Source organism: Geotrypetes seraphini, chromosome 9 (genome assembly GCF_902459505.1).
Source record: "Geotrypetes seraphini chromosome 9, aGeoSer1.1, whole genome shotgun sequence".
Lineage (NCBI taxonomy): Eukaryota > Metazoa > Chordata > Amphibia > Gymnophiona > Dermophiidae > Geotrypetes > Geotrypetes seraphini.
This window is the reverse complement of record NC_047092.1, coordinates 170,095,125-170,109,654: the sequence shown is the minus strand read 5'-3', so window position 1 is coordinate 170,109,654 and position 14,530 is coordinate 170,095,125.

Below are 14,530 nucleotides of genomic sequence, written 5' to 3'. Positions count from 1 at the left end.
GTGTAGGCCTCCTTGAGATCCAGGGAGCATAACCAGTCGTTCTGCTCGAGGAGGGGGTATAGAGAAGCCAAGGTCAACATGCGAAACTTCTCTTTGACCAGGGACTTGTTGAGGGCTCGAAGGTCTAAAATGGGTCGCAGGTCGCCCGTTTTCTTCGGGACGAGGAAGTACCGGGAGTAAAACCCTCGGTTCAATTGGTCTGACGGGACCGGCTCGACAGCCCGAAGCTGAAGTAAGGTTTGGACTTCCTGAAGAAGCAGGGCGGTCTGCGTCGAGCTTGAAGGATACTCTCTTGGAGGATGGTCCGGGGGGACCCGGTGGAATTGAAGAGAGTATCCTTCTCTTATGATGGTGAGGACCCATAGGTCCGTGGTTATGGCCTCCCATCGATGGTAAAAAAGATGGAGGCGGCCCCCTATGGGAGAGGCCGAGGTTATGCTCCCGGGGGGGGCGTCAAAAGGGCTGGGGAGCCTTAGGTACCGCCGGTGGCTGAGGTTTTTGCTGAGACTTCTGGGGAGGTTGTCTCTTCGCAGGCTGTCTCGCAGCAGGCGTTTGTCTGGGCATGTAACGCCGCTGGTAAATCAGGGGTGGCCTGGAAGGTCGAGACTGTTGAGGTTTGGGTTTGGGCCGCAGGATGGATTGAAAGGATTTTTCATGATCCGACAGCTTCTTGGTAACAGTTTCGATAGACTCATCGAACAGGTCAGCTCCAGCACACGGTACGTTGGCGAGTCTGTCCTGTAGGTTGGGATCCATATCGATAGTACGGAGCCATGCCAGGCGACGCATAGCTACCGCGCTTGCGGCGGCGCGTGCCGAGAGTTCGAATGCATCGAAGGAGGATTGCATCAGCTGGAGGCGTAATTGGGAGAGGGAGGCTACCACTTCCTCGAACTCGAATCGAGCTTGGTTGTCTATGAACGGAGTGAACTTGCGGAGCACCGGCAAGAAGAACTCCAGATAGGAAGAGAAAAAGAAGTTGTAGTTTAGCACCCGTGACGCCATCATGGAGTTTTGGTAGAATTTTCTACCAAATTTGTCCATCGTTCTCCCCTCTCGGCCCGGCGGTACAGAGGCGTAGACCTGGGAGGGATGAGAGCGTTTAAGGGAGGACTCGACCAGTAGGGATTGGTGGGAGAGTTGAGGGCCCTCGAACCCTTTATGGTGCACGATGCGGTATCGAGCATCGAGTTTGCTGGGGATCGCCGGTATGGAATACGGCGTTTCGAAGCACTGCATGAAGGTCTGGTCCAGTAATTTATGCAAGGGGAGCCGAAGCGACTCCGTTGGAGGGTTAGGTAAATGCATGGTGTCCAGATACTCTTTGGAGTATCGGGAGCCCGTGTCAAGGGTCACATCCAGGTCCTCCGCCATTTGTCGGAGGAATGATGAGAAGGACAATTGTTCCGCCAGCGTCGGTCTGTGGGACGGGCTGGAGGAGGAGGAGGCCTCCAGGTCCGTGGACATCGGGGAGTGACAAGGAGAATCGGGCGCCAGTGTCTCCTCGTACTCCGGGCCCCTCGGGGGGGACACCTCTGATGAGGAGTATCCCCTACGTTGCAGTTTTTTCTGCGGTGACACCTCCGAATGGCGTGAGGAGTGCCAGGATGAGTGTCTCGATCGGTGCCCGTCTCGGTGGCGGGACGGGGATCGGGATCGTCTGTGCATCGCATGGTCTCCCGAGGCCCCCAAGTGGATAGGGCTGGAAGCGGTGGATCGCAACTGGGTTTGCGATGCGGGTTCTTGCGATGCTACCCAAGTCTGGTAAGGAGTACGGAAGAACTCTTCCTGACTATGCCCAGGGCTTCGAGTATCGATCGGAGGTCTGGTCCCATGTTGGCGCGGAGGCGTAATGGGTTCTAATGGCGGCATATCGGTAATCGAGGTTTGCCGCGTGGGCATCGCCGCCCTCCCCCGTTCGTCCTCGTCGGTTGTCGAGGTCGAACGGTGTGGGGGAGGGGGAGGGGGCGGACCGCCCCTTTGGACCGGTACCGGGAGGTCACCCTGTATGGCAGCGATGAGCCCGGGTCCGATGGTCTGCATGAGCTCAACGAATTGAGCTTCCAGCGCGGACCGTAGCGAAGCCGATAAGGAGGGATCCGCACCGAAAGGGGGTCCTCCTGCACGGACATCGCGCTCCTTCGAGGCCGAGTGCTTCTGCTTAGTAGCTTTCGGCACTTTGATGACCATTGGTGGCACTGTGGAAGGAAGAGGTACCTGAACAGAGGAGACCGGGGCAGGCACCGACGTCGAGCTCGTGGATGGTGTCGGGGTGAGCGATGCCGGTTTCACCACACTCGATGCAGGAGTGGTCGATGCCGGTTTCGCCCGAACCGGGGAGGTATCAGATGAAGTGGAGGCTGAGGGATCCTTAGCTGCGTCCATCCTGAACATCGATTCCCACAATAGGCAACGCCGCTTGAAAGAGCGTGCCGTAAGGGTAGAGCAAGGCCCGCACGATTTCGGGATGTGGTCGGGGCCCAAACACTGCAAACAGCGCCGGTGAGGGTCCGTGAGTGAAATCGCGCGTTGGCACTTGCTGCACTTTTTAAACCCGGTGATTGGCCGGGACATAGGCCGGAAAATCTCCGCCGCTAGGTCGAAGCCAGTGGGCCTGAGCCACGTGGCCGGCCCGTTCGACCTGCCGGAGGAAATAATCTTCTTTTTTTTTTTTTTTTTTGAAAAAGAAAAGTACTGTTAACTGTAATTAAAAGAAAACGAAAACGCGGACAAGGAAGGCAAATTTAACTGAATTCAGCTAGCGCATGAAGAAGTTGAACTTCTCAGCTCCGCGGAAAAGAAAGAACTGAGGAGACACGCCCGGATCTCCGGGTAGGAAGGCACCGGCGCATGCGCGGTGCGGGCATCTAGAAACTTTAAGTTTCTACAAGCAACACGTGCTTGTGAGACGTCCGTACCGGGGCTCTGTCTGATGACATCACCCACTAGTGAGAATACCTGCCTGCTTGTCCTGGGATAAAGTCCTTTTTGTTTCTTTATTTTATTTACACCACAGCGCCAGTGTGGTTAGGAGAAGCCAAAGGGGGTGAAAAAGCTATAAAACCCACCAGGAGTTTTGAAAAAAATCACCCAACTGGGCAGGAAAATCGAATTGAAAAACCAATTCAGTAGGCTGAATCGAATCGAAATTTTTTTTCCTGAATCTGGCAGCATTAGTTTGCGCTACTGTCTTAGACTTTAGGACCTGGGATTGGGGAGAGATGGCATCCTCAGTACTTTATAATGCAAGTGAAATGAGGATTTGGTCAAACTTTTGAAGGGTCTGCAGAAAAAAAATATTGTATAGGCCGGGGACATGAGACAGCAGGAAATGGGAACTTTTCTTCCTTCTATTTTTGTGAATGGAAAGGCTGAGGATGTCAGAGAGTTCAGTTAAAATATGTGCTTTATAAGAAAATATAATAATGTGTTTTATAAAGTTTATAGCATAGCTGGCCTACCCAGTGAGGTGTTCCTAGTGGTGGTGGTGGCAGCAGCGTGTCAATGTGTTGAGAGGAAGAGGTGGTCTGGGAAATTCTGCTGAGCAAACTCCGGGCCCATTTCCACCCCCCAGTTAGTCCATTCCACTCAACTGGTTCACACACTGAGTGGATCTTTGGGTGTTGTTTTGGGATCTCTTCCAGTGGTTTATCAGTATCTCCTTCTGGTCCAAGGAAGGAAACTTTGTTATCCTTAGCATTGACCTACAGAATATGTTTGTAACAGCGCTGCTTGTGTGGCATTAGGCTATGTAGTGATCGAAAGAAAAAAACAGACCTTTGCACATTTTTGCACTATATGGTGGGTGTATGAGGAGATTCACATTTCTTGCACAGCTAAGTCCATGTGAAGTTACCTTGTGCTGTATTTGATATCTAGCAAGGTCTCTGTTTGAAAGGAAAGATCTAAACGTAAAAATGAAGTGGCCAGAAGTTATGGTAAAAGCAGATAGTGTAGCTGGTTTTAAGAAAAATTTGGACAAATTCCTGGAGGAAAAGTCCATAATCTGTTATTAAGACATGGGGGAAGTGTCTGCTTGCCCTGGATCGGTAGCATGGAATGTTGCTACTCTTTGGGTTTTGACCAGGTATTAGTGTCCTGGATTGGCTACCATGAAAATGGGCTACTGGGCATGATAGACCATTGGTCTGACCCAGTTAGGCTATTCTTATGTTATGTTCTCATCTGTAGGGGCCTTTGTTTTCACTTCTTATTTTAATGTATTTTTTTTCTGGGAACTTATCAGTGTTTTTTATAATGGGAACAAAAATGGAAGAGAATTAATGTGTGTGGGATGAGTGGGTAACTAATTTCTTCAGCTAAATAATTCAATCCACTTCAAACAGACATAGGAGAACTCACGCACCATTCACACACCCTCCAACCAAAAACGTCAAAAGAAAAAAAACTGTTCGACAACCTCCTAGCCATTCGAGCTCCAACACTCGACCCCCAACTCTACAACCAATTGACATCGACCACAGACTGCAAAACCTTCAAAAAGAAATAAAAACCCTTCTATTCAAAAAACACATAAAACCGAACTAACACAATCAGAACTGTCCCAAGCATCACCTGCAACTACTCCATATGTACTTCTGATGTCATGACAATTCAGACATAATTTATGTTATGTTATGTTTGGAATATAAGAAAATTTTCACTGCCTGTTTCTATTCTGACCATTTATTCCGTTTCATGGTCATTACAAAAAATATTTTTTTACATGGGGGGGGTGTCAAAAAATGATGGGCCCCGGGTGCCACATACCCTAGGTACGCCACTGGGAACAAGACAGCCTGTGCAACAATTCTAAAATTAACCTGGCTTAAAAGGGATTGTATTGTTCATAGTTGCCTTAATCTGAAGAATTTTTTGACCATTGAGTTGATCTCTATCTTTGAAGTTTTTTTTCAATTTTGAGGATCTCATTAGTGGCTACTGCCAGATCTGTGCATGGTAGCGAGGTATAGTCCCAAACCAAAGCACTTTGGTCTTCTGTTTATTAAGGTTCGCAAAGTCTCTATGGTCTTCGCTAGGTGTTCTAGGGTGGCTTCAAAAGAGTCTGTCAAAACATCATCCACAAAAAAAAAGGAAAAATTAGGTTCTTACCTGCTAATCTTCTTTCTTTCTTTTAGTCCCTCCAAACCAGCACAGAACGGATGGGTTTACGCTCCTCTGCCAGCAGGTGGAGATTGACACATTGACTTTTAGCTACAGTACAAGTGGGCTGTGCAGTCCTATCTACAATCAGTCTGACGAATAGCCAAGCAGAAACTAACTAGGTTGAATAATAACATACCAACTCCACCCTCACATGAAGAAGACAAAGGAAAATGCCCGAATCAGACTGGAACACACTCTTGGATACAGATTAGAACAAGAACCTTTCAGCAACGTCCCACAGTTCACCAGCCAAACCAAGTGCCGCTGCTCTTACTATATTCCCCAACAACCAAGACAACAAAAACCCACAGAAAAAAACATAACTCTTCATGAGAAAACATCAAACAAAATGAGAGGGTGGGGTCTGTTGCGGTCTGGAGGGACTAAGAGAAAGAAAATTAGCAGGTAAGAACCTAATTTCTCCTTCTTTGATCATCCCTCCAGATCGGCACAGAACGGATGGGATGTACCAAAGCAGTACCCATCATGGATGTGACCCCTGAAGGGCCTCAATAAGAACATTCTCACCGAACACTGCATCCCAACGCGCTTAAATGTCCACACAGTAGTGGCGAACAAAGGAATGTAAAGAAAACCAAACTGCAGCTTTATAGATATCCACCAGAGGCACAAGCGAACTTTCAGCCAAAGAGGCTACCTGATCCGAGTGGAATGAGCTTTGAGAAAATCCGGAACAGGTTTCTTTTGAAGAAGATACGCTGAAGCATTAGCCTCCTTGATCTAATGCACAATGGTAGCCTTGGAAGCACCGTCCCCCTTATGAGGATCAACGAGAAGAACAAAAAGACGATCTGACTGACGAACTCCTGGGTCCGCTGAGCATAAGCACGAAGGACCCTATGGACATCCAGTTTGTGCAATTGTCTCTGCTCCAAAGAGCCCTCATAACTATCCAAGGCTGGGAGAACCACAGACTGGTTGACATGAAAAGGCAAAACCACCTTTGGAAGAAAGGAGGGAACCAGCCGCAGCATTACCCGCTCCTTAGAAAACTCCAGACATGGCTGCCTACAAGAGAAGGATCCCTTTTTCTTGGGTACTATGCTGGTGCGAATCTCCTAAGGAGGAGGCAGGACCACGCCAGAGGGAACATGCAGCTGAGGCTTCGGCAGGCTGCTTGGATCGCTACAGCCGACCAGCGATCCTCTGCAGGCTGCATGAACCTACAGATGATGCGGCGCTTGTACCGGCGGGCCAGCTTTAGGGGAAATTTTAAATTGTCTGGCGGGTCAAATTTTAGCACCTTTTAAACCCGGATGGTGCTCAGAATCCACGGATGGAATGGAAAAAGCTCAGCGTGGGGAGCAAAACCCTAAAGCATTTTTCACAGAATCTATCATTGCACCACCGATTTTGGTAGAAAGGTGATTAAAATTGTTTCTTAAAAACCGGTGTAATATTATTATATGTCCATAAAGTGAATAAATATCCAATGCATAAAGACTTCAAAAATAGTGAACTTAATCAGACTTAGCTTAAATGTCCATACAGCGATGGTCCGGCAAAACCCAAAGAGTAACAACATTTCATGCTACCGATCCAGGGCAAGCATAGGCTTCCCCATCTTAATAATAACACACATTGATGAATTTGCCCCTAAATGAGCCACAGTATTTTGGACTAGTTGAAGCTTTTAAAGACCAGTTTTAGCTACACCCGCATAAGGAATTGCAGTAGTTCAACCTCCTGCAGATAAAGAAATGATTTAACCAAGTTACCTCTGGTCAGAAATGGCTTCAATTGATAATCAGTCTTAACTGGGGAAAAAAATCAATTTTACCACTAGACTATTTGTCAAATTTTAATGATAATTTTGCAATTAAAAAATTTACCCCGTGATCCCCTACCACTATCTGTTCTTTAAGTGGTAAGGGCCCCTGTGTTAATCCCACATTAATCAATTAGTGCATGACATTGCTTTACATGCTAACTCATCACCCCCCTTCAAAGAAAAAAATATTTTCTTAGTGTGTGCATGCAAATTGGCAAATTTACAACAGGAAGCCTTTTTAGTGTGCAGAAGCACTTACTGCAGTTTTATAAAAGGACCTCGTCATGTGAGGCATACACTAGTGGTTGCCCAAAATGGCCTCTGAATCTTAGCTTCCAGAGAAGATAGGATATATGAGCACAAATGGTATAATTGGGTATAATCTTTGATCTCTTCTTTCCAAATATAGTTTGACATCACTATTTACCCAGGAGGTTTGCATAGTGAGATGTGACAATGCAAAAACTGCTAGAGAAAAAGAAAAATTATGATTCGTCATAATCACTGTTTTCTCTCTGGGCACCTAAAAAAACTTTAAAAGTCCTTTCTGTACATAAAAGAGTGCTCTATCCATAGAAAAAAAAAAGGTACTTATAACACTGCACATCTGATATGCATGTAAAACACACACAGACTGTTGTGCTTTTTTCGTGAATGAACTACAGACGTAACAAAAACTATCTGGATGATTAGTACAATGTCTTGGCATGATAAAGACTGATATTAATCACCTTCTGTAGCATAAAAAAACAAAGACAACTGTTGTTAACCCTCCTTATACGTTTATCCTATAAACGCATGATATATCACCCAATTAACGTTTCTAATTATATATGAGCCTCCTCCTTGTATGAAGGAGACTTATGGTTGACCAGAAAGTTTTCCACTAACCACTTAAATGCCTCCCAAGCTTCAAGCTCAGCTGCTGAGAATGATTGCTTATAATCTTTATCCTGTGGGCCTATAAATATCCCTTCCTTCAGTTTTGCAGTGCTGATTTTTGGAAATTTCTTAAGATATTGAAAATCTGGCAAGTTTGCTTTACCCATGGCCTTTACCAGGTTCTTCATCAACCCCAGCTTGATATGAAGAGGTGGAAGAAATATTTTATGAGGAACCACCAATAGCATAAATTTCACACTGATTGTCCCTGGGTTAATGGTATCCCTCAGTTGCCAGACACACTTGACGTAATGTTCAGATATATATCTGCTATCCCACAAGCACAGGAAACAGCAGTACTTAGTGAATCCTCCTTGCATTCCCATTAGTATGCCAGTGACCTTCAGATTACCACAGATGTGTTTTATAACTGATTGCTTTTAGTAAATTCTTCATATTCTCATAAGACTTTAGATGAGCAAAATGGGCAATTGGAATACTTGGTTTGGAATTTCCGTTGTGCAGTAACACTGCCTTCAAGCTTCTCTGTGAATCAATGAAGAGACACCATTCATCTGGACAATGCACTTCTGACAAACTGTTGAAGAGCCCATTGATGTCATGACAAAAGCACAATGAGCCATTTATAGTAAAGAATGTTATGATTCCTTTTTCTGTAAGTTGTTATGTTAGCATCTTTTGCAAGCAAATGCTTAGCTTAAGCTTTTAAGCAAGTTCTGCTTTTTCTTTTGAAAGATTTAGATCAGAAATAAGATCATTGAGCTTAGCTTGTGTAAAGGTCTCTGGTTCTGAATCTTCATCATTCACATAATCAGGATCAGAAAAGCTGCTGCATCACCATCACATTCCTCATCATGTTCCACAGAAGCAAGTCCATCTTGTGGAGGTACAGGGCCAGGCAGTGAGTCATTATGAAGAACAGGCCTAATAGCAGAATCCAGAGTAGGATATATAATTTTGTGCTTAGTTTTAGCTGAGAATCCACTTGTGTTCAAAAGGCAAAAGTAGCAATCTTTAATATGGTCTTGCGGTTCCCTCCATATCATTGGGATTGCAAATGACATTGCTGCCTTTCGTTGATTGAGCCAGTCATAAAGTCATTTGGAACAACTGGTACAGATTATATGTGAAGCCCAAGACTTATCCTGGTGCAGCCTAACTAGAACTTTCTAAGTTCTTAGAGTGCAATCACTCTAAAATTGTCCATACCGGGGCTCCGTCGGTGCCGTCACCCATCACTCAAGAATATGCTGCCTGCTTGTCCTGGGATAAAGCCAAAGTACAATTTGTATATCTTCTTCAGATCTACGGTAATTGGGTAATGTTGTGCTTTTGTCGTGAATGAACCACAGACGTAACAGAAACTATCTGGATTATTAGTACAATGTCTTGGCATGATAAAGACTGATATTAATCACCTTCTGTAGCATAAAAAAACAGATAACTGTTGTTAACCCTCCTTATACGTTTATCCTATAAACGTATGATATATCACCCAATTAATGTTTCTAATTATATACGAGTCTCATTACAAAAATGTGACGTGCTAGTGAAATAACCTAGAAAATTTAGGAATGCCAACAAGCAGGGATCAGTAAATACCCTAGAGTAATTGTCAAAAACAGAAATATGTGCATGGTACCTGCATGGGAAAAAGCATGTAGTGCTGCCCGATTCAGGAAAAAAATATTCGATTCGATTCAGCCTATTGAATCGATTTTTTGATTCAATTCGATTTTCCTGCCCAGTTGGGTGTTGTTTTTTTTTTTTACAAACATCCTTGTGGGTTTATTTTATAAATCAACCACAACAAGGAAACTTCTAGAAATGTCCAAATAAACATGTGCAACAAAAATGTTTTAATCTTTTTTATGAATTAATTAAAACATTTTTGTTGCACATGCTATTTGCTAAGACCAATGATGAAAACACCATCCCAGTAAGGGCACAAATAGAAATATAAAGTAGTACCTTGAGTGTTTGAGGTCTAGCAGAAAAATCCATTTAAAATAGTTTTGTCATCATCTGGGGTTTATTTTATAGCCTCTTCACCCCCTTTGCCCTCTCCTTCCCACACTGGTCCTGTGGTGTAAACAAAATAAACAAACAAAAAATACTTTTCCTCTCTCTGTTAAATCCTAGCTCACGTTCACAGTCTAACACCAGCTCTGGAAGGATACACATTTCAAATCTGACATATAATCACAAAACAGAAAATAAAATTATTTTTCCTACCTTTTGTTGTCTGGTCATTTTTCAAATCATGTTGGTCACATGTTGGTCTCGTTGTCTTCTGATCAGGCTCTTCTTTCTCCGTGCTAACCATCCATCTTCCATCTCTTTCCTCCCCTTCTGTTTCCCTTTCCTCCCCCGGACGTCTGGCATCTTTCCTTTTGTTCATCTCCATCCCCCCCTCCCCCCCCCGCAGCTGCAGCAATGGACTCCACCATCCATAGATCCACCATCTCTCCTTTTCTCAACTACCCTTTCATCCAGCATTTCTCTTCTGTGTCCCTGTCCCTATTCTCTCCAGTACTGTCCCCCTTGTGCCCGTTCTTATGCTCCCTCCATGCCCAACATCTTATCTCTCCCCATATCCAGCTTCTTCTTTCTCTCTTCCTTAACTCCTGTATCCCCTTCCCCAAGTACAGGCTTTCTCCTACTATCTATCCTGCACCCTGCCCACCTACTTTGGAGCAGTATCTGTTCCTCTTGTACCCTTCCCCTTGTGGTCTTGCATTTATCTCTCCCTATCTCCATTAGTCCAGCACCTCCCCCTCTTTTTGGTTTGGTCTCTCTTCCCTTCACCCCAGGTCTGGCATCTCCCCTCCCCCTTACTCCTTCCTCCTCCTCCCTCTGCATAGGCCTGCCTCATGCCGCGAAGGCACTCTTCATCCTCCTCCCTCTGTACAGGCCTGCCTCCACGCTGCAAAGGCCTGCTTCCCCCCTTGAAGGCCTGCTCCCCCCAGCTTCCCCGCTTTTCCCTAAGCTAATACAGCAGCCTTCAGGATTGCTGGTGCTATAGCCGTCATCCTCAGTGGCACATTTCCTCTGCCGTGATCCTGACCCTGTCAGATGAGGGGCGGGACTGTAGTAGAAAGAATGTGCCGCTGAGAATGATGGGCAGCTGCATGGATCGCTATAGCACCAACGAACCTGCAGGCTGCCGTATTAGCTTAAGCCAGTATGAGGAAGCTGGGGAAACATTCAGGCCTTTCCGACTGACCCTCCCCCCTCAAGTAGGAGCAGCAGTGGATGGCCAGCAAGAGGCAACACTGCCGCTCCTGCTTTAGGAAGGCACAGGGGGGGGGAGGGTTGGCCTTCGAATCGGGAGGTCAATTTTTCTTAAAATTGAATCGATTCGATTTACCCGATTCAAATCGGTGAATCGATTCGAATCATGAATCGGGCAGCACTAGTCTTAACTATTACTCCTCTGTGAAAAAATATAAAGGAGAGATTCTATGAACATTTCCTCAAAATCTAGCCCAAGGTAACGAGAGTATCTAGATCAGGGGTGCCCAAAAGATCGATCGCGGAGCCCATCCTGGGCTGCGCGATAAAATTTGCGTTGCCCATCCTGGGCTGCGCGATAAGACTACCGTTGACTTTGTGTTCTCCCTGTTCTCCGGCGCCACAACAGGCCAGCAGCAACTTTAGAAGCGCCAGGCAAGCCAGCCTCCCCCCTCCCCAATTGCTGCCTGGCTGGCCCGGAACTTCCTCTCCGATATCAGAATTGACATCGGGGGTAAGGCTGCTGGCCTGTTGCAGCATCAGGAAACAGGGAGAACTCGACGACAGCTGTGGTTTGTGGGCCTGTCCCAGATGTCGGCGGTGGCTTAGAGGCCTGTTTCCAGATGACAGGGGGGTAGGGAGACAGAAAGAATGGAAGGGGGTAGGGAGACAAAGAATGAAAGGGGGGGGGGCATGGAGACAGAAAAAAAGAAAGGGGCAGGGAGCCAGAAAGAAAGACAGCAGAGAGAAAGGAAGTAAGAAAGGGGGGCAGGGAGACAGAAAGGGGATGGGGCAGGGAGAGAGGAAGGAATAGGGGGAGGGAATGGAGTGTGTTAGGGGGCAGGGAGAGAGGAATGAATAGGGGGAGGGAATGGAGTGTGTTAGGGGGCAGGTAGAGAGGAAGAGAAAGTTGGACTCATGGAAGGACAGAGATGTTGGTTGGGGAATGGAATGAGGAGACGAAGCATGCAGGAGGGAAAAAATATTGCATGCAGAGTCAGAAGAAAGTGTAACCAGAAGACTCATGAAATCACCAGACAACAAAGGTAGAAAAAATGATTTTATTTTAAATTTAGTGATCAAAATGTGACCATTTTGAGCATTTATATCTGCTGTCTATATTTTGCACTATGGCCCCCTTTTATTAAACCGCAGTAGCGGATTTTAGCACAGGGAGCCTATGAGTGTCGAGAGCAACGCGGGCATTCAGCGCAGCTCCCTGCACTAAATACTGCTATCGCGGTTTAGTAAAAAGGGAGGGGGTATATTTGTCTATTTTTGTATAGTTGTTACTGAGGTGACATTGCAGATTTTAAAGTCATCTGCCTTGACCTCTTTGAAACCCCCCCCCCCCCCCCGAATATAAATGATAATTAACATTTTCTGTGTGTAATGTGCATTGTGTTTTTTAAAAATTTTATTGTTGGTAGATCATTTTGACTTGGTCATTTTAAAAGTAGCTCGCAAGCCAAAAAAGTGTGGGCACCCCTGGTCTAGATGGAGCAGCTGAGTCATGGGTTGGGTTCAGGCGCAACAACCTCTAGCTCCAGCATGGAAAGAACTAGCCCTTGAGCCTGTACTTCTACTGTTTGTCTGTAATGAAGCTTTGTTACTCAGTTATTACCATTGTGTTTTGCCTATCCTACCGCATATTATTAGTGATCTTAGAAGTGTCATTTTAGCTCATCTATTGCCTCAAGTGTTCACTTATTGTAAAGTTGATGAAGGATTTAGCAGTATAAAGACTTCCGTGACTGTTCCGTGAGGGAATCCCAGAGGCTAAATTGTGTTGTTATACCTGCTGCTGCCACTGCCCCCACCGAAGTCACAGCTAGCAAATGAGCAGACAGAAAATAATTAACTGAGGCAAGCTGTTCCTACTTGAAAGGAGCCATTTCTCCCTAAACTATTGTCCACTATTGCTTGCTTCATAGGGGGCACTCAAGGTTTCCCTCCTTAAGTTTGGAAAGAGAAGCTGAGGCACACAGAGCTCCTAATGCCAGAACCTCACAATTCAGGGAAGACAGGAATGGGTGAGGGGAAGAGGGTGGAAGGATCCTGTCACCTGGGTGTAGTAGATTACTGGGCCACACCAACACTTTGCCTTCCCTAAAACTTTCTGTTGACCAAAAATTAAGATTTTTATTTTAATAGAAAATTCACAGCTCCTTACGTGCACTAAGGTTCCACCAAATTTGGGCTGCAGAGGATACACCTACCTTCTCCCGGAGATTGAGAAATAATGGATAGTTATGCGTTGCACAGACTACTTTTAAGACAGTAGTTTTGTCTCCATCTGCTGCTAAATGTGTGTAATCTCCTCAAAAATATCCTATAAAAGTTTAGGGTTGGAGGAAAAACCAAGGCCATCACTACCATATTGTGTTGCAAAAAATATTTTAATATAATAAATGTTTAATATTCCACTGTATATAAAGAAATTTCAATGAAATTCACCCACAGAGTGATAAGTATAGAATTAAAACATTTTAAAGCCTAAATCAGTAGTTAGGGAGCAAGATATTTCAGTCTAACAATAACTTACTTTTGATTTAAAGGGAGCAATTTTCATCAACATAACACAAGAAAATCATTTTCTAAATTTAGGTAAGACTGTGCTGCAAGCTAATTCTCGCCTGCATTAAAATCAGGGACAAAATTGAATTATGGTGCTGTGTGGCAGTGGTAATACAACTAGGAAGGAATAATACTACTGAAAAATGAGAAAAAACTACTTTATTGGCCTTTGGTTTGTTTGGACATAATTTATGTTTATGAACTATTTTACTTAAAATCCATGAATCTCCTGAAAAATCAGATGACTTATCTTGCTAGTACATCCAGAATATGTGCTTGTTATGGAATCATTTCAACTATAATTCACTTGTGATTGAGGACATCTTTTTCTGCACTTGTCTCATCCATGATGCTTCTATCTATATTTTCTTTTAATAATCATAATCACATAGGGGCTCATAATCGAAAGAGAAAAACGTCCAAAAACCGGCCTAAGTTGGCACTTGGACGAACATTTCTCAAAAACGTCCAAGTGCCGATAATAAAACCGGGTTTTGGACGTATTTCTAAACGACCTAGGCCTTCATAGTGCCACTCAATGTCCAAAGCTAAACAGGGCGGGAGTTGGGCAGGATGTGGGCCAGCTTAGACTTAGTCGTACAGCATGTATAACCGAAAGTTTAACAACAGAGCCTAGATGGAACTTGGACGTAGTGACTTAGAATCACAAAAACTCACCTAAACTCACCAGATAAGCACTTCAAACACATAACACAGACCCCCACACACTACCCCAGTGATCACCACCACCCCCCTCACCCCCATAAAAATAATATTCACAACTTTAAATTTCAGCTCCAGACCATCATCACCTGGCCACCTGGCATAGGAAAGCCTAATCGTTCAGCCAAGAGGCAG